Source organism: Camelina sativa, chromosome 11 (genome assembly GCF_030686135.1).
Source record: "Camelina sativa cultivar CO46 ecotype springtype chromosome 11, ASM3068613v1".
Classification (NCBI taxonomy): Eukaryota; Viridiplantae; Streptophyta; class Magnoliopsida; order Brassicales; family Brassicaceae; genus Camelina; species Camelina sativa.
Genome location: NC_141890.1, coordinates 40,730,053 through 40,751,825, shown reverse-complemented (window position 1 = coordinate 40,751,825; position 21,773 = coordinate 40,730,053). Strand labels below are relative to the sequence as shown.

The 21,773-nt window shown below is 36.7% G+C and overlaps 2 pseudogenes across 2 annotated transcripts; both read left to right on the top strand.

The window, feature by feature from the left end:
• Nucleotides 1-7,715: 7,715 nt before the first annotated feature.
• Nucleotides 7,716-8,453, top strand: LOC104725566 (nuclear transcription factor Y subunit C-8 pseudogene; annotated as a pseudogene). The gene has a single exon (XR_015573209.1). The product of XR_015573209.1 is annotated as a nuclear transcription factor Y subunit C-8 pseudogene (transcript).
• Nucleotides 8,454-18,108: 9,655 nt separating this feature from the next.
• On the top strand, nt 18,109-21,237 carry LOC104728770 (uncharacterized; annotated as a pseudogene). Its single transcript, XR_015573092.1, has 2 exons — nt 18,109-18,410; nt 19,139-21,237. The product of XR_015573092.1 is annotated as an uncharacterized LOC104728770 (transcript).
• Nucleotides 21,238-21,773: the final 536 nt, after the last annotated feature.

Genomic DNA, 21,773 nt, shown 5'->3' with positions numbered 1-21,773 from the left:
AGAGGGGTACCAATGCAGGCTCTAGTTGTGCTGCATGTTGCGGGTGCAGCCGAGGGCTATGGATATTGAGGAGTTTCCATCATATCTTAGGTGGATGGAACAATATATAGTAGATGATCAATAAGAGATTCTTCACAAGAGTTATCGAGCCTAGAGGGGCGTATTGGTGGTCAAATGCAGTTGGAGCATATATTTCTCTGTTTGGTGGGTGATCCAATTGGATATAGAACTTGATTGGGCATGTATGACATTGCAATGTTATAATCGGACCACGGGAGGTACTTTTAGTCGGGAGATGTTTATAGACGTTAAGGCTTGTTGCTCAAGAAGGGATGGTGAATTACCCTCGATACCGATAGCTGTGGGCCCTGAGAGTGGTAAAGGGGATGGTGTTCCCCCTTGAGATGATGAATAGTTCCTATGATACTGAGATCTCAAGGATCATGGTCCAAGAGTGAGACGGAATGACTCGAAGATGGTGGTCTAAGAGTGAGATCGGTATGGCTCAAAGGTTACGTGGCTTGAGTTGGCGGCTTGCAAACCATTTGACGCGATGAATCAGAGTATGTTAACGTATGGTACTTGTTTGTTTTAGTACGCTCATATGGATGATTTGTTGTGGAGAATTTCCAAGCAGAAAATCTATTTTGGAATAATCTATCTTGTGAAAGTTTCCCTAAGAGGCAAGTTACTAAAGGATCTTGGACGGACAAGAGGTGTTCATATTAAGGTGGCGGTGAGTTGATGTTGGCGTACTTGATTATCAGTCAAATAGAGCTGAAAAAGGAACCCGAAGATTTGATGAGCAATGGATTCATTTGTCTTATCACTTCACCGTTGGGAGCTATAGTGTAGTTGGTAAGAAGAAAGACGAGATTTTTTCTTGTATATTGATTATCGGGATCTGAACTAGGTCAATGTGAAGAACAAGTACCCTCTTCCAAGGATCGATGACTTGTTAGATCAGTTGAGGGTGCTACTTGGTTCTCCAAGATTGATCTGCGTCAGGTTACCATCAGATCCCGATAGATGAGGCAGATGTGAGAAAGATTTCTTTCAGGACGAGGTATGAACAATATGAGTTCGTGGTGATGCTTTTCGGGTTGACAAATGCGCCAACAACATTTATGAGATTAGTGAACAGCGTGTTCCAGGAGTTTCTTGATGTGTATGTCATCATTTTCATCGACGACATCCTGGTATATTCTAAGAGTCTCGAAGCATGCAGTGCATTTGAGAGAGTTTCCGGAGAAGCTGCGGGAGCAATAGTTGTTTGCCAAGTTGAGCAAGTGTAGTTTCTGGCAGCGAGAGATGGGTTTTCTGGATCACATTGTGTCTGCAGGTGGAGTTTCTATAGATCTGGAGAAGATTCAGGCCATCAATGATTGGTCTAGACCGCATAATGCCATGGAGATCAAGAGTTTTCTCGGGTTGGCAGGTTATTACAGGAGGTTTGTGCAGGGGTTTGCGAGCAGGGTATGACCGATGACTAATTTGACAAGGAAGGATGTCCCGTTTGTTTGGTTACATGAGTGCGAGGAGGGTTTCACAAGCCTGAAGGAGATGCTGACTACTACCCTAGTGTTAGCATTGACAGAGCAGGGGGATTCCTATGTGGTTTATACATATGCATCTAGAGTTGGTTTGGGGTGTGTGTTGATGCAGCATGGGAAGGTTATTGCATACACTTTGTGGCAGTTGCAGAAGCATGAGGACAATTATCCTACTCATGATTTGGAGATTTGGAGATCTTATCTTTATGGTGTGAAGGTACAGGTGTTTACATATCATAAGAGCTAGAAATATATATTTACTTAGCATGAGCTGAATTTGAGGCAAGGGCGATGGATAGAGCTGGTGGCAGATTATGATTTGGAGATAGCCTACCACCCAGGTAAGGTTAAATTGGTTGCAGATGCTCTGAGTCAGAAGTGGGCAGCTTCGGCTCAGGAGCAGGACATGGATTCTCTCGTAGGAGAGATCAGTGCATTGAGGTTGTGTGCTATATCTAGGGACCGTTGGGTTTGGAGGCGGCTGATGGAGCAGATCTTCTAACAGAGTGCGAATGGCTCAGGAGAAGGATGTGGTGCAGGTGAATGTCTCTCGAGTTGCTGATTCAGAGTATCTGGTTTCTGCCAATGCTACCATACTTTTGCATAGTCGGATCTGTGTGCCTAAGGATGAGGAACTGAGGCAGGAGATCCTGAGAGAGGCTAATGTGAGCATATTCTCTATTCATACAAGAGCGACCAAGATATATCGTGACCTCAAGCGGTATTATCACTGGGTCGGGATGAAGAAAGATGTAGCTAGTTGGGTCGCGAGGTGCGACGTCTGCCAGCTAGTGAAGGTTGAGCATTAGGTTTCGGGCGGCTTGCTGAAGAGTTTGCTCATCCCGGAGTGGAAGTGGAACATTATCATGATGCACTTTGTTGTAGGTTTGCTAATGTCTCAGACCTATGATTCGATTTGGGTCATTGTGGACAGGTTGACTAAGTCGGCACATTTTCTGGCCATAAAGAAGACCAATGGAGCAACGGTCTTGGCTAAGAAGTATGTGAAAGAGATAGTCATGTTGCAAGGGGTGCCAGCGAATATAGTGTCTGATAAAGATTTCAAGTTTACTTCAGTGTTCTGGAAGGCATTTCAGGCAGAGATAGACACTAAGGTGCATATAAGTACAACCTACCACCCCCACATAGATGGACAGTCATAGAGGACTATCCAGACGTTGGAGGATTTGTTGAAGATGTGTATGTTGGATTGGGGTGGCCATTGGGAAGATCGCCTGAGCTTGGTAAAGTTTGCATACAACAACAATTAACAAGCGATTATCAGGATGTCTGCTTATGAGGCATTGTATTGGAGGCCATGTTGTACACCATTATGCTGGACTCAGGTGGGGGATAGGAGCATGTACGGGACGAGTTTTGTTCAGGAGACCTCAGAGAAGATTCCGGTTCTGAAGCTGAACATGAAAAAAGCTCAGGATCGGTGGAGGAGTTATGCTGATAGGAGGAAGAGATATCTTCAGTTTCAGGTGGGAGATAGAGTGTACCTCAAGATGGCCATGTTGGGGGATCCGAAGAGGTCATTGACAAATACTAAGTTGAGTTCAAGGTACATGGTCCATTCAGAATGATTGAGCGGGTGGGACCGGTAGCATATAGCAGGAGTTGCCTGATGTTATGCGCACTTTCCACAAGGTCTTCCATTTGTCAATGTTATGAAAGCTGTCTCCGCGAGGATGATCAGTTGTTGGCTAAGATTCAAGAAAATATTCATCCCAACATGACTTTGGAGGCAAGACCAGTGAGGGTCCTCGAGAGGAGAGTCAATAAACTTCAGAAGAAGAAGATTCCTATGATTCCTTTGATGAGAGACCTATGGGACTGTGACGGTGTTGAGGAGCAGAGTTGGGAGCCAGAGGCAAGGATGAAGGCAATGTTCAAAAAGTGGTTCGAGAAGCAGGTCGCGACTTGAGCTTGTCTAAACTGGTCCCAGTCATAGTCCATGGCTGGAGCGGGAATTGAATATTTCAGCCCATCTCTCTTGTTACTTGGTCACTTAGGGGTAGTTGGTTGTGTGACTAAGTACCAATATATTTTGGTGTTCGGGATACGAGTTTCTGTGAGGCTAGGTTAAAATAGGAAAGTTTCCTGAAGTGGAAGTTTACAGAAATGGAAGGTACTTAAAATGGAAAGTTTTATTTAAGTTAGAAATTTTCCATTTTCAACGGTTATGAGCCTGGATGGGGCTTGTGTAGCCTTCGTGACAGACTTTTGAATCATTATGTAGCCCATGTGTGGCGGTCTTGTGAGATGTGTGTGGCTTTTGTGGTGGGTTGTTTAGCCAATTGTGTGGCCTTTGTGGCAGGCTGTTTAGCCAATGTTGCTTGTTTAGGCGGTCCTTCAGGATGTATGGTATTCGTGATGGTCTTTCGGGACGTGTGGCTTGTTTAGGCAATCCTTCGGGATGTGTGGTCTTTGTGATGGTCCTTTGGGACAAGTGGTCATTGTGACGGTCCTTCGAGACGAGTGGTCTTCGTGACGGTCCTTTGGGATGTGTGGCCTTGGTGGCGGTCTTTGTTAGGACAATTATTTGACCTTTGTGGCGGTCCTGTTTAGGACATTTGTTGGCCTTAGTGACGACCTTTGTGGCATGTTGATGATCCTTGTGTGGTCATGAGGTATTCCAGAAAGAAAATATGTGGTTGGTAGGATATTTTGATGTTTTACGCGAACCACGGGAGGGAAACCTGGTTAGGGATAAGACTCAGACGTGATCAGAATTGTTTGCTCTAAGGAAAGTTGGTCCTGAATGACTCTTGGGGGACTTTAGTTCTCCTAGTGCCTTCATATTCTAAGACTTTGTGGCTTGTGAGTTTGACCGGTATATCAACTTCGGATGAGGATCCGGGGGCGCACTATAGGATGGCAACCCGAGAGACGAATATTGGAACTCCTTATATAGTATGGCATGTGATCTTAGGTCCGATGAGGAGCCAATAAAACTCAAGGTCAAGACCTATGAGTAAAGAAAAGTCCAAAAGTCGAGAGCAAACGATGCTTGGAACGTGAGTCTATTGGCTATAAGTGACCTTCGTAATTCCGTCAACTACAATTACCTTCCGAATTTTCTTGTAGAACCCTCTTATTGATTGACCAAATGAAATGAATAGATACTTGAATCTACCATCACAATCAATATCATAATTTGTATGCGTACCAGGATTCGCCTCTTTTAGCATATGCAAGTATTTAAGTATCTTAGCAAAACTTTTCTCTGGGATTCCTCTTACTCCGTTAACTACATACTCACGAGATTCCCAAGCTTGGGTATAAGTTAGCTCACATCCATTCTCCATACGCATAATATTAATGATGTCATTGGGTTTAGGTCCCTCCTTGACACCTTCATAATTATGTTTGATGAGATTCCAGATTGTTCTTAATGAAGGTGTTCTACCAAATTTTGTTTTCCTTAAATGAGCACAAGTATGGCTACCCACATACTTGTTGATTTTCCAACACGTAGACCCTTCTAAGCACTCAGCACGAATACGCCAATTGCAAATATTATCAATACAGCGTATACACCATAATCTTGTACCAGATTTAGTAACTCTGTAATCGAAGTTATACTTCATCGTAAAAATTTCTAAACTTGCCTGTAAAGCTTCCTTGCTTTTGAAATATTGCCCCTTCTTTACCATAGAATCAACCATCATAGATCTAGCACCAGCACCAACTTCAGCGTCCTTAGAAGTTATGAAGTTACAATCATTCGGTTTTGCTTTGCTCACAACTTTTTGCTGCTTTTTATGCAGGAGACCGTCAGCGCCTTCCTCACTTGAATCGTTTGGTTCCTTATTCAAATCAATATTGCTTCTATCATTCACCGTAGCTTTAAACGTCACACACAACCGTATGTTATTCTTCATTCTCCAATAAGCAACAAAAATTTTCACTTGGAGATCATTCATCATAACAACTGGAAGAGAATCAACACTGAGATCAAAGGGTAAATAACTGAATTCCACATCAACCATATTTTGTTATATTTCATAGTCTTCCAAAACCATCATCTTTAGCTCTTCAAGAGTTGAATTGGCTTGAAAAGTAAGAAGTATCCCACATTTTTCTTCATCAACAATAAATCTCCATTCATTTTGGCCGATACATCTCCATATACCACATGTTACATAGATTTGCAACATATTGCAAAATGAACTCTTCAATGAAAGAACAAAAAATTTAGGTTGACAAGCGTAGGAAAGTGACAAAAAGAATGAAAATATCTCCCTTAAACCTAAGGTAATCGATTAATAATGTTTTCAGAACATGTTTTCTAAACGTGTTAGAACGTAATATTAAAAATATATATGATTTGCATAATTTCGGGATTACGTAAATATTTTGTTTCCTTTAATTTAGGATTGAGTTTCCTTGTTTAACATAAGTCTAGACTTTGTAGAATATACTTTCTAAATTAGAATATAATATCTTCATAATATATACAGTTAGTAGAAGATGTATTCTAAATGTTGCAGAACAATTTTTTGTCAATATTGAAACACCACATTTTCATCAAAAACATCTTTAGACAACCTCTTTCTCATTTAGTAATTTGTTTTTAGTGAATTTCCCTTTTAAAATTGCTTAAAAGTTAGTTTCATTTTTTTAAAGGATAGTTTAGGCATAATTGATAATTTACGGTATAAAGCATAATGGGACAAACTGAAGAAAAAACGTCCTTTACAAATTTGTTTCAAAACATCATTGTAGTTTGTTGTTTCTCAAACTTACTTTCTCCTATGCATGATTGTGATGGTTCTTCGATTTCCCTCTTAATGTAGTTTCGTTTCTCAAACTTAGGGTTTTTCTTTTCTTTTTGTGAAAGATGGTGAATATCATACGATAAAATCTGTGCAGCAAAACATAAAGATATTTCCAAATCAAGGATAATAAGAAAGTAAACTTCCTATTCTTCTTCATCTTTATTCGGTTTACTGTAAACCTAATTCTATCATTATCTTATACTACAGGTACATTACCAGCTGTTTCATACAAAATCCCCCTTCAAACGGCAGTAGGAAAATTGTAGATTATATAATTTTTATATAATGGTTTTTTAGCTTAATATTTTAGTACAATTGAATTATATAGATTTAAATTTTAATTTAAAAAGTGAATCACTCTATGGTGTCTTTGAAGAAAAACCCTTTCTGACTCTCTTTCTTCCTATTGGAGGTGCCACCTATGTCAAGATATTAACTAATTACGACTTACTTTAGTGACTATGTTTTATTAAAAAATCAAATTAATCTTCTTTCTTACAATTAATAAGTGTTTTATTATTCCATGTATTCAGATAAATAACTCCATCCCGATGATAGATCCTAGTATCCTACACTTCTGTTCTAAATTAAGTCTTGTTTAAGGTTTTGATACTCATACTAAAAAAATGCCTTTTTATTTTGTTTTGTTAATCGTGTGTATGATTGTAAATATTTTCTGGAATATTATCATTTGGACTAATGTAATAATACATAGAATAATGATATACATTTAGTCGCTACAAAATAACGCTTGCGGGTGAAATCCATTGAAAAATATGAATAACGAACATTTCCGTAATAAAACTTATGAACGAAATAGTCGCTACAAAAATCTCAAAATAAACATCTACAGATCCATATAGCTCATGATATTTTCCAATAGAAAAATAATAGAAACCACAAATTTCATACTCATCAACCAAGTATTAAAATGTTAGTATTGGTCAAAATGCATAAATTACTGTATTAAATAGTACTGGCATAGTTATTATAACAATAGAGTATGGATTGGCTAACCAATACTTTTTTTTATTAGAAAAATACATATATAACAAGAAAATAGTTCGTAGAGCTAATTTTTACCTTTCATTTTTATAGAGAAAATATATATATATATATATATATAGTTATATTTCTAATTTCTTTACATATTTCCTTATTCAATAATTAAAAAAAAAAATCCCCTTAATTGGTATACACTTTAAGTAAATATAAATCACTTTCTTTTTATTAGAAGATACATTTGAACAAAATCATAAATGGGTAATGATTACATATCAGTGACAAGTTTCGCTAATTCCCACCCCACCATATCTTGTATACACTTCAGTTTTCCTTTATATATGTGCACCAGCTCCCATCAAAATCTCAACCTTCAAACCAGAAAAACCTTTAAAACTGTGAATATGGAGAACAAAAGTAACCAGCCGCCCCAAGATAACCCGAAGCTAAAACGCTACTGGTTAAATAAGATGGAAGGTGACTTAGATTTCAAGAATCATGAGTTTCCCTTGGCTAAGATAAAGAGAATCGTTAAGTTTGATCCGGATGTGTCTATGCTCGCAGCTGAGGTTGCTGTCGTCTTCTCGAAGGCCAGTGAAATGTTCATCATGGATCTCACCATGCGTGCGTGGAACCATGCCCAGGAGAACAAACACACAACGATCCGCGGACCAGATATAGCCGCCGCAGTTGGTCGAACGTTCAAGATGGATTTTCTTCTTGATGTTGTCCATGAGGAGGAGGAGCCCAAGGCCAAGCCAGATCACGAAGATGGAGAACTGCCACCGGGAATGGTGATAGGAACTCCTGTTGTTGATGGTAGTGGGATATTCGGTGACGTACTGGAGTCGTGGCCGGGAACTTGGACCGTGGCGCCTGGTGAGGGTCCTGTGGGAGAGGATGTGCCTGGGGGAAGTGGAGGAAATGGTGGAAATTAATATTTCGATTTGAGTTTGTATCCGCATTTGGAAGGATTTTAACTTTTTTTTATGGTTGTCGTTGTGAAATGTTATGTTTTATTTATTTATTTTTTTTTTGTGGTTGAATGTTAAATGTTATGTGTAGTCTTTCATGTCAGTCTAATGGTTTATGCATATTTGCTTCATATAAATTTATGCATACAATGTCTTCAATTATTACTCATAGAAACATAACCTTCTAGTGATCCTTCTAATTAATTTATGCATACAAATATAAGCGTATTGGAGACTCTATATATCACTAATTGTCCCTGTTCAGAACTCTGTGTGTTTGCAGTCATTATAAAGGCAACAAGATACCGAGATCTAGCAATGACAAACCTAATTTTGAAACCTTAGATCTGTTTGAAAAAAGTTTCAGCTTGTTTTCATATGGTGAATCCTGCTTAGTTTTCTAACGGAATTTCGTGAGAAAAACGGTTTATTTTGATCTTAATCTTTCAACGAAATTTGGCAAGCTTTAAAGAACTTTAGTTTACAACTTATCTATTCAATTATATTATGATTTTATCACCATTTTACGATTTGGTACTTGGTTCTTATTCACAAGTACTTTTCATATATATGGATTTTAACCAATTTTGGCATTTTTGTGTTATGTTTTATGGCCTTTAATTTGTGTTAGATTAAGTTTTAGGATCTAACCAAAAATATTTTCCAAAACCTAAAGCCGGTTTAATTAGTTTTTCCAGCTTCTTAATTATCAACGGCATTAGTATGCAAATTTATTTGATTTTATTATGCAACTACATTTTGGGTGTCAACTCTATACTGATTCAAACCGTCAATTCGTTGTTACAGGTTTTTTAGATAAAACATAAATGAATTGTATATAGTTATATCTGTTAAACATATTTTTAAAATGAACCCCAAAATCTTAAACATCTATATTAATCACATAATAGAATCATAAAGAGGATTAAAGTAATACATTCACTCATTATAGAAATGATGTTTTCCTGAATGGTTTTTTTTAATGGCTTGAAGACTTGAAAAAAAAATCTTAGAAGATCTTTAGGTGGAAGATGAGGTTTCTCTTCCCTTTCCTCTAAACTTTTTTCTTTATATGTTGTTTTGTTCTTGTGATGATTTATGATGGAACAAACCATCTATTTATAGGAGAGAAGAAGACCTCACTCCTCGTAAGGGTTTTGTCTTCTAATTTAATATCAACCATCCATCATAGTAGAGATGAAGACATTGATGACAAGTGTGAGGACAAGTGTCTAGCATTGCTTCTCAATCTGTGTTCATTGAACATAAACACAACATGCAACTTAACACTTGTCCTCTTATAAGCTTTAGCATGGGGAAAACAGCTAAAATCAATCCCAACTATTTACTAAACGCTTTTTTATACCTAAACTTCAACACCCTGCAAATAACAACCTGAACTGTGTTAAAATTCAAATTTGCTACCTAAACTATATAAAATGTTGTCAATTTCAACCTCTGTTCGAACAATGTTAAATCAGAGTTTAATGATGTTGAGTCAGACGGTCTGTGACTTCAAAGTAGCACTGGGACTAACCAAAACTATGTCGTTTTGGTCATTTTTGGGTATTTTCTAGCAAGAAATGACCAAAAATGAAGTCTCACAACACACCCGAAAACGGACTCCAATACTCTATTTTTTGTCAAACGTTTTGTTTCTTGCCACAACACACCTAAAAATAACCAAAACAACTTAGTTTTGTTCCCAGTGTCATGTGGATGACACAGATCGTCTAACTCAACATCGTTAAACTCTAATTTAACATTGTTCGAACATAGGTTGAAATTGACAACATTTTATATAGTTTAGGTAGAAAATTTGAATTTTAATATAGTTCAGATTGTTATTTGCAGGGTATTGAAGTTTAGGTATAAAAAAGCGTTTGGCAAATAGTTGGGGTTGATTTTGGCCTTTTTTCCTTTTAGCATGACATGTAGCTTAGCACTTGTCTTTATAATCATAAACATGACATATAGCTTAACACTTGTCATTTTGGTTACCAAATGATTATTAAAAACAAAATATAACAAATCCAATTAAATAACCTACTAACTATACGACCACATTCATGGGTAAGAAATAATTATTTTTTTACATTCTCCCACTTTGTCGTTAGTATAATGGTTATATTCGGGAATCATAAGGTCGGCATAATATGTTATATTTTCTTTTGGTCGTTAGTATATGTTATATCTCCATGAAATGGCACCTCCACCAAGGAGATACACACAAGCCGAGAGTACATTGCCTAGAATCTTCATATCCACCAAAATCTGAGTCTGAAAATCCAACCATTTGTGGATGTGTTGATTAGTTTCTTGTTACCTTTAGGTATCTCAAAACTTTCTTCGCATAGCTTTCCAATGAGCAAGTCCTGGGTTACTCTGAAATCTACCCACCATTCTGAAGGGTAGTACAAAGGGTTATCCATCCAAATGGTTGTGATGTTAGTAGATAAGATATGATCAGAACAATGCAAGTCGAGCTAAGCAATGGTGTGGGTTTTTGACTATCAACCTAAGGAAAATAAAAAGCAAATAAAAACAAGAACCACACAACATAAGTACATGATGCAAGCATTCGAGTACCGGATCGAGTGGGTGGTCGGATAACTGAAGAATCAACAACACAAAGATGAACAACTCGAGGGTTTACAAGAGGTTGGTGATCGAGTACCAGTTCGGGTAAAGGATCGAGTTATAGACGAAAGGCTTAAACAATCAAATACGAAAGCTCTAAAGGATAGGGTAATTGACTCATAAGTGTTCCTGATCAATTTGGGATGTCTCACATGTCTCAAGAAAAATATTCCCTAGACAATGAATCTCTAAACCTTGCAAATCCACTCTCGTGGTAAAAACAATCAACCTTAATCATTCCCCTACCTAACTCTCGTTGGAGAAACATGACTAAGCAGGCTTTAAAATCTGATTCATTATTGTCAATAAACTCTTTACACATCTAATCTCTTAGGCTAAGTGAGTAAATCTCTAGTATTGGTTGGTTCAAGCATTTCAACAAACATCTCTCGATGGCAAAACACCCTAGATCTAATCTCAACCTCTCGGTCTGAAACTATCATTAAGCATACCAATCTAGAAAGGAATTTTCATAAAAACAATCAACCTAAGACATCCTAATCGATCAAGAACACATACTCGCCTATCCCATCCTTAGAAACCTTGATTCATTGCTCAGAAACAATATGAAAACAGCAAAGAATATGAATTACATTGAATAAAAAGGAAAACTGAAGTAATGAAAAATACAGAACGCAAATGAAAAAGTAGTTAAAAGAAGTAAAAATAAAATCCTAACAAAGCTTGAAAATAGTAAAATCTCTCTCTCTCTCTCTCTCTCTCTCTCTCTCTCTCTCTCTCTCTCTCTCTCTCTCTCTCTAGATTCGTGAGTGTTTGCGGCTCTCCTTTGGCGAGAAGAAAGAAGGGGGTTTAAATATGGAAACCCCTTTGACCTAATTGTCCAGCTCTGCCCGAAGGTCTGCACGAGGTTTTGATCGGGTAGTTCCTCGTGTAGGGCTTCGGATTGTTCTTCCTGTGCTCGGATCCTCTTTGATCGGGTTACGGTTCGGACTGTTCTTCTCGCACGATGGCTCCATCGGGTACATGTTTGGGTTTTACCTCATTTTTGCCCTTTTTGGGCTCCAAAGCACCTGTTTTCATCCAAAATGCACAAATGCAGCAATGCAGCACCCTAAGTAGCCTAAATGCAAATTCCTAAGGTTAAGAACCTAAAAATGCTAAGGTTAGGGTATAACTCTTAGTCTCATGTAGTAGACAAAGATCATTACTGGTTAATAAGATATCATCAACATACAATACAAAAAATATGAACTTACTCCCACTGATCTTGAGGTATATACATGGATCCACAACATTTTCTTTGAAACCGAATTTCGTGATGGTTTCATCAAACTTTAGATACCATTGTCTCGAAGCTTGTTTCAGTCCATATATTGATTTCTTCAATTTGCAAACCATATCTTCCTGGCCTTCGATTATGAATCCTTTAGGTTGGCACATATAGAATTCTTCTTGCAAGTCTCCATTAAGAAAGGCAGTTTTCACATGCATTTGATGGAACTCGAGATCATACTAAGCTACTAATGTCATGATAATTCTGAGAGAGTCTTTTCTAGACACAGGTGAAAAAGTCTCACTATAATTGATGTCTTCTTTTTGACTAACCCTTTGGCTACAAGTCTGGCTTTATATCGTTCTACATTGCCATTAGAGTCGAGTTTGGTCTTAAAGATCAACTTACACCCGACTGTTTTGTGTCCATCAGGCAACGTAACGATGTCCCAAACTTCATTCTTAACCATCGAGTCTATTTCATCTTTACAGGCATCAATCCATTTATTAGAATTAACATCTTTTATGGCTTTTGAATAAGAAATCAGATCTTTAATGTTTTCTTCTCTAGATTTTATTTGATAAATCACAAAGTCATCAGAAATAGCAGATCTCCTCGTATGAGTTAATCTTCTTAATAAGAAATATGTCCTACGCATTTATGCCACAAGAAATATGAGTCATCATTACATGTTTTATTTTTAAGTCTTTTTTCAGAATACAAGGAGAGATGTGTCTCATAAGGTTGATTAGCCAGTTTTAACATATAAAGACCATCAACTAATATTCCAGAACCAATTCGTTTAGAGTCAGAAATATATTAAAACAACCATCTCCTTGAGTAGATTTAAAACCAGCCAAATCAAGTTTGCTTACAGAAACTAAATTACGGGAATAGATGGAACATAAAGAGTGATATAAATCGAGACAAAATCCACCATCTAAAATGAGACGATAGGTGCCAACAGCTTCAACTGGTGCCTTGTCTTGAATTCCCATCAGTAAGTAGTTTTCACTTGAATTTATGGTTGGATCGTAAGTGATATGTATATATTTTACAATCTTTCATCATGCATTTGTTATTCATTTTGTTCTCTTAACTCATTGTTTTGCATTGTTTTTAGTCTCTTTTGCATAATATGCATATCTAGGTAGTCTTTGCATTGGCCTTGCATACATCTTGCATATTGGAGTTATTTCAGTTGTTTAGGAGATGTCCAGACTATTGGAACCAAATGGAGGTTGAGACATGCGGCTCGACCAAGCATGCCCGGAATAGACGTCATGCGACTCGAGCGACGCTCCCGAAGGAGAAGCAATGTGACTCGACCGACATGCGACTTGGACGCACTACCAGGAAGAAGCACCAGCACCCCACTCGATCCATCATGCCTGGAATGGATGTCATCCCGCTCGACCGACAACGCCAGTTATCCGACTTCATCCACCTCTTTGATCGAGTCGAGTGAAGATATTTCCTTGGGATTCAGCCTTCGATGTCTTCATCAAAGTTGTAGGTAATTGAGTCAGATTTCCAATGGAGTTTATTTCAAGCCAATCAGAGGTATGGTTCAAGAGTTATCATCGTTTTAGTGGATGCGTATACACCCGTCTCACACGCTTCAGGAGATTTCCAAACCGACTCTTTGCCTTGTCGTTTTAAGTTTTAGGAATTTACATGTTTTTACTATAAATAAATTTTGTTAAGTCTTGGCCTGAGACATCTTTTATCTAGTTTTGTTCTTTTCCTTAAGGTTTTACCTAGCCACCTAAAACGTTTGGAGACTTTGTAATCCGACATCTTTGAGTTTATTCAGTTTTTGCATTTGATTTCTTCTACAAATTTGTTCTTCCCATTTTTATCTATTAATGATGTTTGATTCAATTTTTTCTGATTTTGTATCGTTGATGATGATTTCTAGATCCGAGTAGTGTTAGAGTTCTTGAGGATGGGATAGATTAGGTGGAGGATCTTAGGATGTAGGGTGTTTAAGCTTTGATTTGTATGATTCCCTTCTGGACTAGAGTTAGAAATACTAGTTTATCTCTGATCAATTGGAACTAGGGCTTAGACATTTCCACACCCAAAAGGAAATTTCTGACCAACTAGTGCCCGAGACTTACATTCCTAGTCTAAGAGATTAGTTGTCTAGGATGTTCGTTAACGTGAAGGAACTTGTTTGGCATGCCTGCTTGATCATGTTTCTTTAGCGAGAGCTAGGTTTGGAAGTGGTTGAGTTTGAGTAGCTTCTGTCAAGAGATTGGATTAAGCTAAGTAGTGATGTTCATTGTTTAGAGATAGTTTGCTTGTTGCATTTTAAACACTCTATAGACTAGGATACTCCACCGACATCAATTACTCTCATCCTTATGACTTCTTTCTTTCTGATTTTTATTGCATTCCTGAGACTGTTTCGCTTCTTGCTGTTTAGTTCATGTTTAGACTCATTTCTATTTTCATTCATTTTCGCTTCTTGTCATGCATTCTCGTTTCTAGTTGTGTAACTCATTTCCGTTTTGCATTCTAATCATTCTAGGATAGTTAGAGATAAAACCACTCTTTTAATTGGCTTGACTTGTGATTGCTTGATTGCATCTTGATTGCTTGATTGCATCTTGATTGCTAGCAACATCCTATTTGGATTGACACCTTAAGTACTATAACACATAAGGTTAATTGAACCTACTAGAAGACACAAAAATCCTAGTATCAGTAAGGAATCCCTGTACGGAATTTGTTACATGTACATTAGCACCGCTATCAATCCACAAAGTTTTGGAAGAAACATGAGTAAGATTAGATTCAAAAAAGCTTATAGAACCCATAGGATTACCTTTCTTTTCAAACCATTCTCTTATTTTAGGGCAATCTTTCTGAAAATGTCCAACCTTTTTACAAAAGTTCCACCTGTAATCTTTCTTTGCATTTTTCTTTGGATTAACTTGATTGAAATCGTTCATTGTGGGTTGTGTTATTTGATGGCTCTTTTTATGTCTTTTCCCAACTTTAGGTCCAGATCCTTGAACATAATGAGAAACTTTAATGCCTTCCCGACCAAGTCTAGTCTCCTCTTGGATTAGTTTATAAGCAAATTCATTAGATGTCTACCTTTCATCAATTGCATTATAATTGATCTAAAATGATCCATACCGAGGAGGTAGTGAATTTAGGATAAATTGGACAAGAAATGAATCGTCCACACTCATTTCTAAATTCTTTAGTCTAGCCGCAAGGTTGGTCATCTCAATGCAATGTTCATGTATAGACCTTGTCCTATCATACTTAATGGTTGTAAGAACTGCCATAAGTTTCCCTACAAGGGATTTGTCTGCAGTCTTAAAACGCTCTTCTATAGCTGCTAGATAAGCTTTAGATTTATCTGCATCTGAAAGGGAAGTTTTAATATTGCTAGCTATAGTCATTTTTAAAAACATCATGCTTAGTCTGTTCGCTTTCTCCCAAGCTTTATGGAGAGCCTTTTCTTCTTCAGTACTAATTATATAGTTAAGAGATCCGGCTCTTCTTCACGAAATGCCAAATCCATATCTAATACTCCTAATGTGATCTCAACTTTCTCTTTCCATTTTGAGAAGTTGTTCCAGCTAAGATCGGAACAATAGAGACCATAGATGACAAACTAGCAAGAAATGATGTTGCGATTTATAGATATAACAAGCTTTAATTGAGGTTCAAAATTTAAACAACACATTAACAGAAATTATTGAATGCATATGACTTCAAATTATAATGCTCATATGGGTAGTCATTATAACATATGCTAATGTCATAGCTTTCAGAAATTTTTTTCGAATGATGTTTTAGATTAATTGAGCTATCTGTGGATATACTTAATTAACTCACATACAAACATTCTAATAAATTATTGATCATATGTCAATAGTCTACATGTGAATAGCTAATTAATACATTAACATATTAATTTTTAAATATTTTGGTTTTCTATTTGCAAATCATTATAAAGATAAACCCATTATGGTGATATCAATTTCTTAATTATGCACATTAAGAGAAACCAATCTTTTATCACTTAGAATTTTTTTTTAATTTAAACAAAGATTGTAACTTGAAGCTTAAATCAAACAAAAATTCAAGTGTACAAACATCATAACTTAAAGCTTTAATTTTCAGTTCTTTAAACCATAAATCTATTATTCTTAATGGATTAATTAGATGTTCATAACCATAAGCTCTGATACCACATATTTAACATATTTTCAACATAAACCCTAAGATCTTAAACATCTATATTAATCACATAATAGAATCATAAAAAGGATTAAAGTACTAACTCCACTCATTATAGAAATGATGCTTACTTGAATGATTTCTTCTTCTTTAATGGCTTGAAGACTTGAAAATAAACTCTTAGATGATCTTTAGGTGCAAGATAAGGTTTCTCTCCCTTTTTTTATAAACTCTTTTCTCTATGTGTTGTTTTGTTCTTGTGATGATTTGTGATGGAGCAAACTATCTATTTATTGGAGGGAAGAGGACCTCACTCCTCATAAGGGTTTTGTCGTCTAATTTAATCTCAGCCATTCATTATAGTAGAGACTTGAGATGAAGACATTGGTGACAAGTGTGAGGACAAATGTCTAGCATTGCTTCTCAAGCTTGGTTCATTGAACCTAAACAAAATATGCAACTTAAAACTTGTGCTTTTATAAGCTTTAGCATGACATGTAGCTTAACACTTGTCTTTATAAGGATAAGCATCACATATAACTTAACACTTGTTATTTTAGTTACCAAATGATTATTAAAAATAAAATATAACAAACCCAATTAAATAACATGGACAGGAAATAATTATTTTCTTACAATATCATCATATAAGGTTGAAATTGAGATTAAAAGAAATATATTATTTAGAGCTAGGGAAAATATATATGGATCTATAGATTTTAAGCTCACTATTTAACGAATATTACCGAGCAACCCACATTTGAATCACCCAGATTAGTCAAAGAAATAGGAAAACGAAAAACGTAAAGGGAAGTTACAAACTCAAAACCACTGGTTGCAAATGAAATAGTTGCTCAAGAACCATAAGGTAGATCCTAATCACAATATATTTAACTGTAAGAAAAAAACTAAAAGATAACCGTTAAACTGCAGTTATAGATATAATTAAAAACCAAGGATTGTAAACAAATGATGTATGCCTTGTAATTGTTACATAGTGATTGACTGCTACAAATATTATCAATTAGTGTGACAAGACAACAATAATATCTCGTACTTGGCATCAAACTAGACATGTACATTTAATTTAAAAGGATACCCCAGGAAGCAAAAATACAAAAAGAGAAACAAAACCCGGCACAATTAAAAAAAAAAAATGTAGAAAGTGAAATTCAATCCCAAGATCATCTGCCAAATTGAACACTACTAACTTCAAAACGAGGAAAACATCGGCCAACTAGTAGTGGCGGACCAGAAGAAAATTTTAGCGGGGGTCAATAATTGTTTTTAAACAGTTGTGATTGAAAAGAAAGAAAAAAAAGCAACTTGTTGGTGTGATATTGGAGGATCGATCTTAGGTTAGGAGAGTCATACTTAGAAGAAAACCAACATTGCTGCGGATACGTTTATAATTCACATGCAAAATGACTTATTTCAATAATTTACCCAGGTCAATTGACCCACCTATTTCAATTGACCCACCTATCTAAAGTTCCAAATATCATCAACTGTTTTGGTTTAGACTTAAGAGTAGAGATACTCTGGTTACCTTTTTAGATATTATTAAAAAAAACATTCTTTAGTCAAAAGTACATTTTCTTTAAATTAGAAAAGAAATTAAAAAAAAACTTAAATATTAATGATACTATTCTACAAAATGAGATTTTGTTTATGGAAACAATATAAAGTCGAGAAAGGAGTGTTTTGACTGAAGGGGAAAAATGACTAGGCATATCTGATTTGTCAAGGTAGAAAACATTGTAAAATTTACACCATAAATCTCATAATCTCTCATATGCATGCACTAACCCCCATTCATCATCCTATAAATTTGATCTCTCAAAACGTTAAAGAAGAAGAAGAATAGAACAAAATCACCCACAAGTCATATCCTATAAATTTGATCTCTCGAACGAGGTTTTTCTAACTTCAACGTCACAGAATAAGAAGAAGATACGAACAAAATCACCCACAAGTCAGAAGCTGTTCTTCCCATCTCACTCTCAACGCAGAGGTATAGTTTCTTGACCGTGCATATCGTCTTTTGTTCTCTTTAGCTCTTTAGATTAATATGTGCTTTAGATTAATATGTGCTTTGTATCTTGCTCGTTTGTAAATCTCTCTCTCTCTCTCTCTCTCACTCTCTCTCTCTCTCTCTCTCTCTCTCTCTCTCTCTCTCTCTCTCTCTCTCTCTCTCTCTCTCTCTCTCGGTCTAAATTTTTTGGGGATACCAGATTTTAGAAAATGTTGTTTTGGTCTGTCAATTTATTTGATCACTGGTTTATGTTTGTGGTAGAATAAATGAGATCAATCATGGTAAAGCCTTTTAGAACTCTTTGAGTTTGCAGATGTATGTTACATTTAAAAAAAAAAAAAAATCTGTTTTTTCAACGGATCTCACCCCCAAACTCTAACCCTACGTTATTATGGAACAAAATTTCGATCGATTATGTATCTAAGAATTCATAAATAATCTTAAGGGATCTATCTCAAGCTTTATTATATTTAACGAACTTTTGCTCCAAAACAAACTATTTCAACATCTCTTTCCATCACTTATAGTTGCATAGATTTGGTATTGTTAATTATCTATGTTGCCTTTACTGGGTAAAGTTGGTCTAATGGCTTGAAGATTTGATTTACGTTGAATAATGAAACTTGTACTTTGAGAAAAAGCTTTCCCACTTTCTGCTTTTAGCATTATTTAAGTATCGGCACTTACAATGTCTATCTCTTGTATAGGATCTATTTCTACGAAGAGATTCTACAAATGGACGAAGCAAGGATCCAAGAAGAAGCTAGAAGAGCGAAAGCGACAGCTGTGGAGATGTTTAATGCTGGTGCTTTAAATGCGGCCAAAGAGTTTGCGGTCAAGGCAATGACTCTTGATCCTAATCTTCTTGGTGTTGTCCGTCTAAATGCAGTTCTTGACGTGCATATGGCTTATGAGAAGAAGATCAATGGTGAAGTTGATTGGTATGGTATTTTATCAGCAGACCCATCCGAGGATATTGGAACAGTTATTGCACGTTTCATCACATTATCTTCAACCATTTTCTCTGACATTGACGACTCTATTGGTGGCACTGATGAAGCAACGAAAATACTTATGGATGCCTATAGACACATATCTGAAGAAAAGAACACGCAGGTTCGTGAGAGACCCGAAGCTCAACCTTCATCAAGAGTTCGGTTTGAAAATGCTGATTCTCCATCGGGAGTTACTAGTCCTGTAAACCAATCAGGGATGATAAATGGAGGAGAAAGAAAACGAAAGGAGCCTTTATCAACAAATGAGCTTCATGCTCCTCAGTGTAGAAGAATCAGCGAAGACGACGCAGGGATCAGAGGTGATACGCACGTGCTTACTCCAAGTTTGGTTCAAATTGCTTTGGATGCTACGGAGACGAGTCTTGACATGTATGTTCCCGCTTCTCATCAACACATGAATAATGGTGCATCGTCTTCCGGAACAAAAACACTTCAAGAGGAATGGGAAGAAGAGAAAAGAGTAAAGGGTATTAGTGAGGAGGACCTTGATATGGTAGATACGAGTCTCCTAGATACTGAATTTAACAATGTTCCAGCTCATGAATTCTACAATTTTGATGAAGACCTGATGGAAGATTCTCAATGCAACAGCATCGGTGCAGCTGCCGAAACATTTCAAGACTCCAACAATGGTGATGAAGGGGAAGGAGTAGAGATTGTTAAAGAGGAGGAGGACCCTAATGTGGTAGATACGAGTGTTCCAGATCATGACTTCTACAATTTTGATGAAGACCTGATGGAAGGTTCTCAACACAACAACAACGTTAGTGCAGCTGCCGAAACATTTCAAGACTCCAATAATGGTGATGGAGGGGAAAGAGTACAGATTGTTAATGAGGAGGAGGAACCTTATGTGGTAAAAACGAGTGTCTCAGATCCTGACTTGTACAATCTTGATGAAGACCTGATGGAAGATTCTCTATGCAACAACATTGGTGCAGCAGCTGCCGAAACATTTCAAGACTCCAACAATGGTGAAGAAGGGGAAGGTCTAGCGATTTTTAATGAGGAGTACTATGACCCTTATGAGGTAGATATGAGTGTCCCAGATCCAGACTTCTACGACTTCGACCAAGATCGAACCAAAGATTCCTTTCAAGAAAACGAGGTATGGGCTCTTTATGATGAATATGGAATGCCAAGGATTTATGCACTGGTGCATAAGGTTGTCTCTCGGGAACCGTTTAAGCTGCGCATGTCTTGGCTTAACAGCAGGAAAAATGACGAACTGGGTCCAATGAGATGGATCGAATCATGTTATTACAAGACGAGCGGAAACTTCTCAATTGGGAAACGCATCAAGTACGACACGCTGCACTCATTCTCACATAGAGTCGAGTGGCAAAAAGGTGATAAAGCATTGGTGCACATATATCCGAAAAAAGGAAATGTGTGGGCACTGTTTAAAAACTGGTCACCGGCATGGAACCTCTACACTTCACCGGAAGAAATGAACCATTACGATATGGTACAAGTGTTGGAAGATATTGATGACGAAGGAAGTGTGGAAGTTGCACCACTTGTTAAAGTCGCAGGACTCCGCACCGTATTCAAAAAGTATCCATCGTGGAAGATTTACCCTAGAGAAGAACTCTTTAGGTTTTCTCATCAAGTGTCTTTTAAATTAATTACTGGTGAAGAAGGTCCGGATGCACCAGAAGGTTGCTTGGAGCTTGATCCAGCAGCTATGTCACCGGATCTTCTCAAAGTTTTCACTGTGGAGGAGATGAGAGAAGTTGAAAATGCAATGGAAAGGAGAGCAAGCTGATGAGGTAGTGGAAAAATATTAACAATGTTATAGTTGATTATGAAACATATGGAAAGCTTGAAATGGAAAGTAACAACGAGGTTTGTTGTGTGCAGGTGTACAAGGGGATATATAAGAGGAGAATTCCATAGTGGAGATCCACTTTTTTATCTTTTATGTTTTTTTTTTTTGTTGATTTAAGAAACTTAATTGAAGCTGAGTCCAGTATTAGTATGGTACTGATTCAGTGGCTTTACCTTTAAATTTTTATTTTTGTTTCATGAAAGTTGTTGGAATAACTATTGTATCTTGATGCTGGGTTTTCTGATTCGAATGAAACTTTGATTTTATGTTTAATATTCAAAAGAAATTATTGAAGAACAGCAAAATTGTTTAGACCTTAATATTTGTTCCATGAGAATATTTGTTTGTGTCAAGTATAGCGATACTATTTTGACATGTGTGAAAAGAAAATTTATTTAATAATTATAGGAAAATTAAAAAAAATCTTTAAAATAAAAGGATTATAATTAATATTTTTGAACCTAAAATATAAAACCAAAAGTAATCTATTAGGAA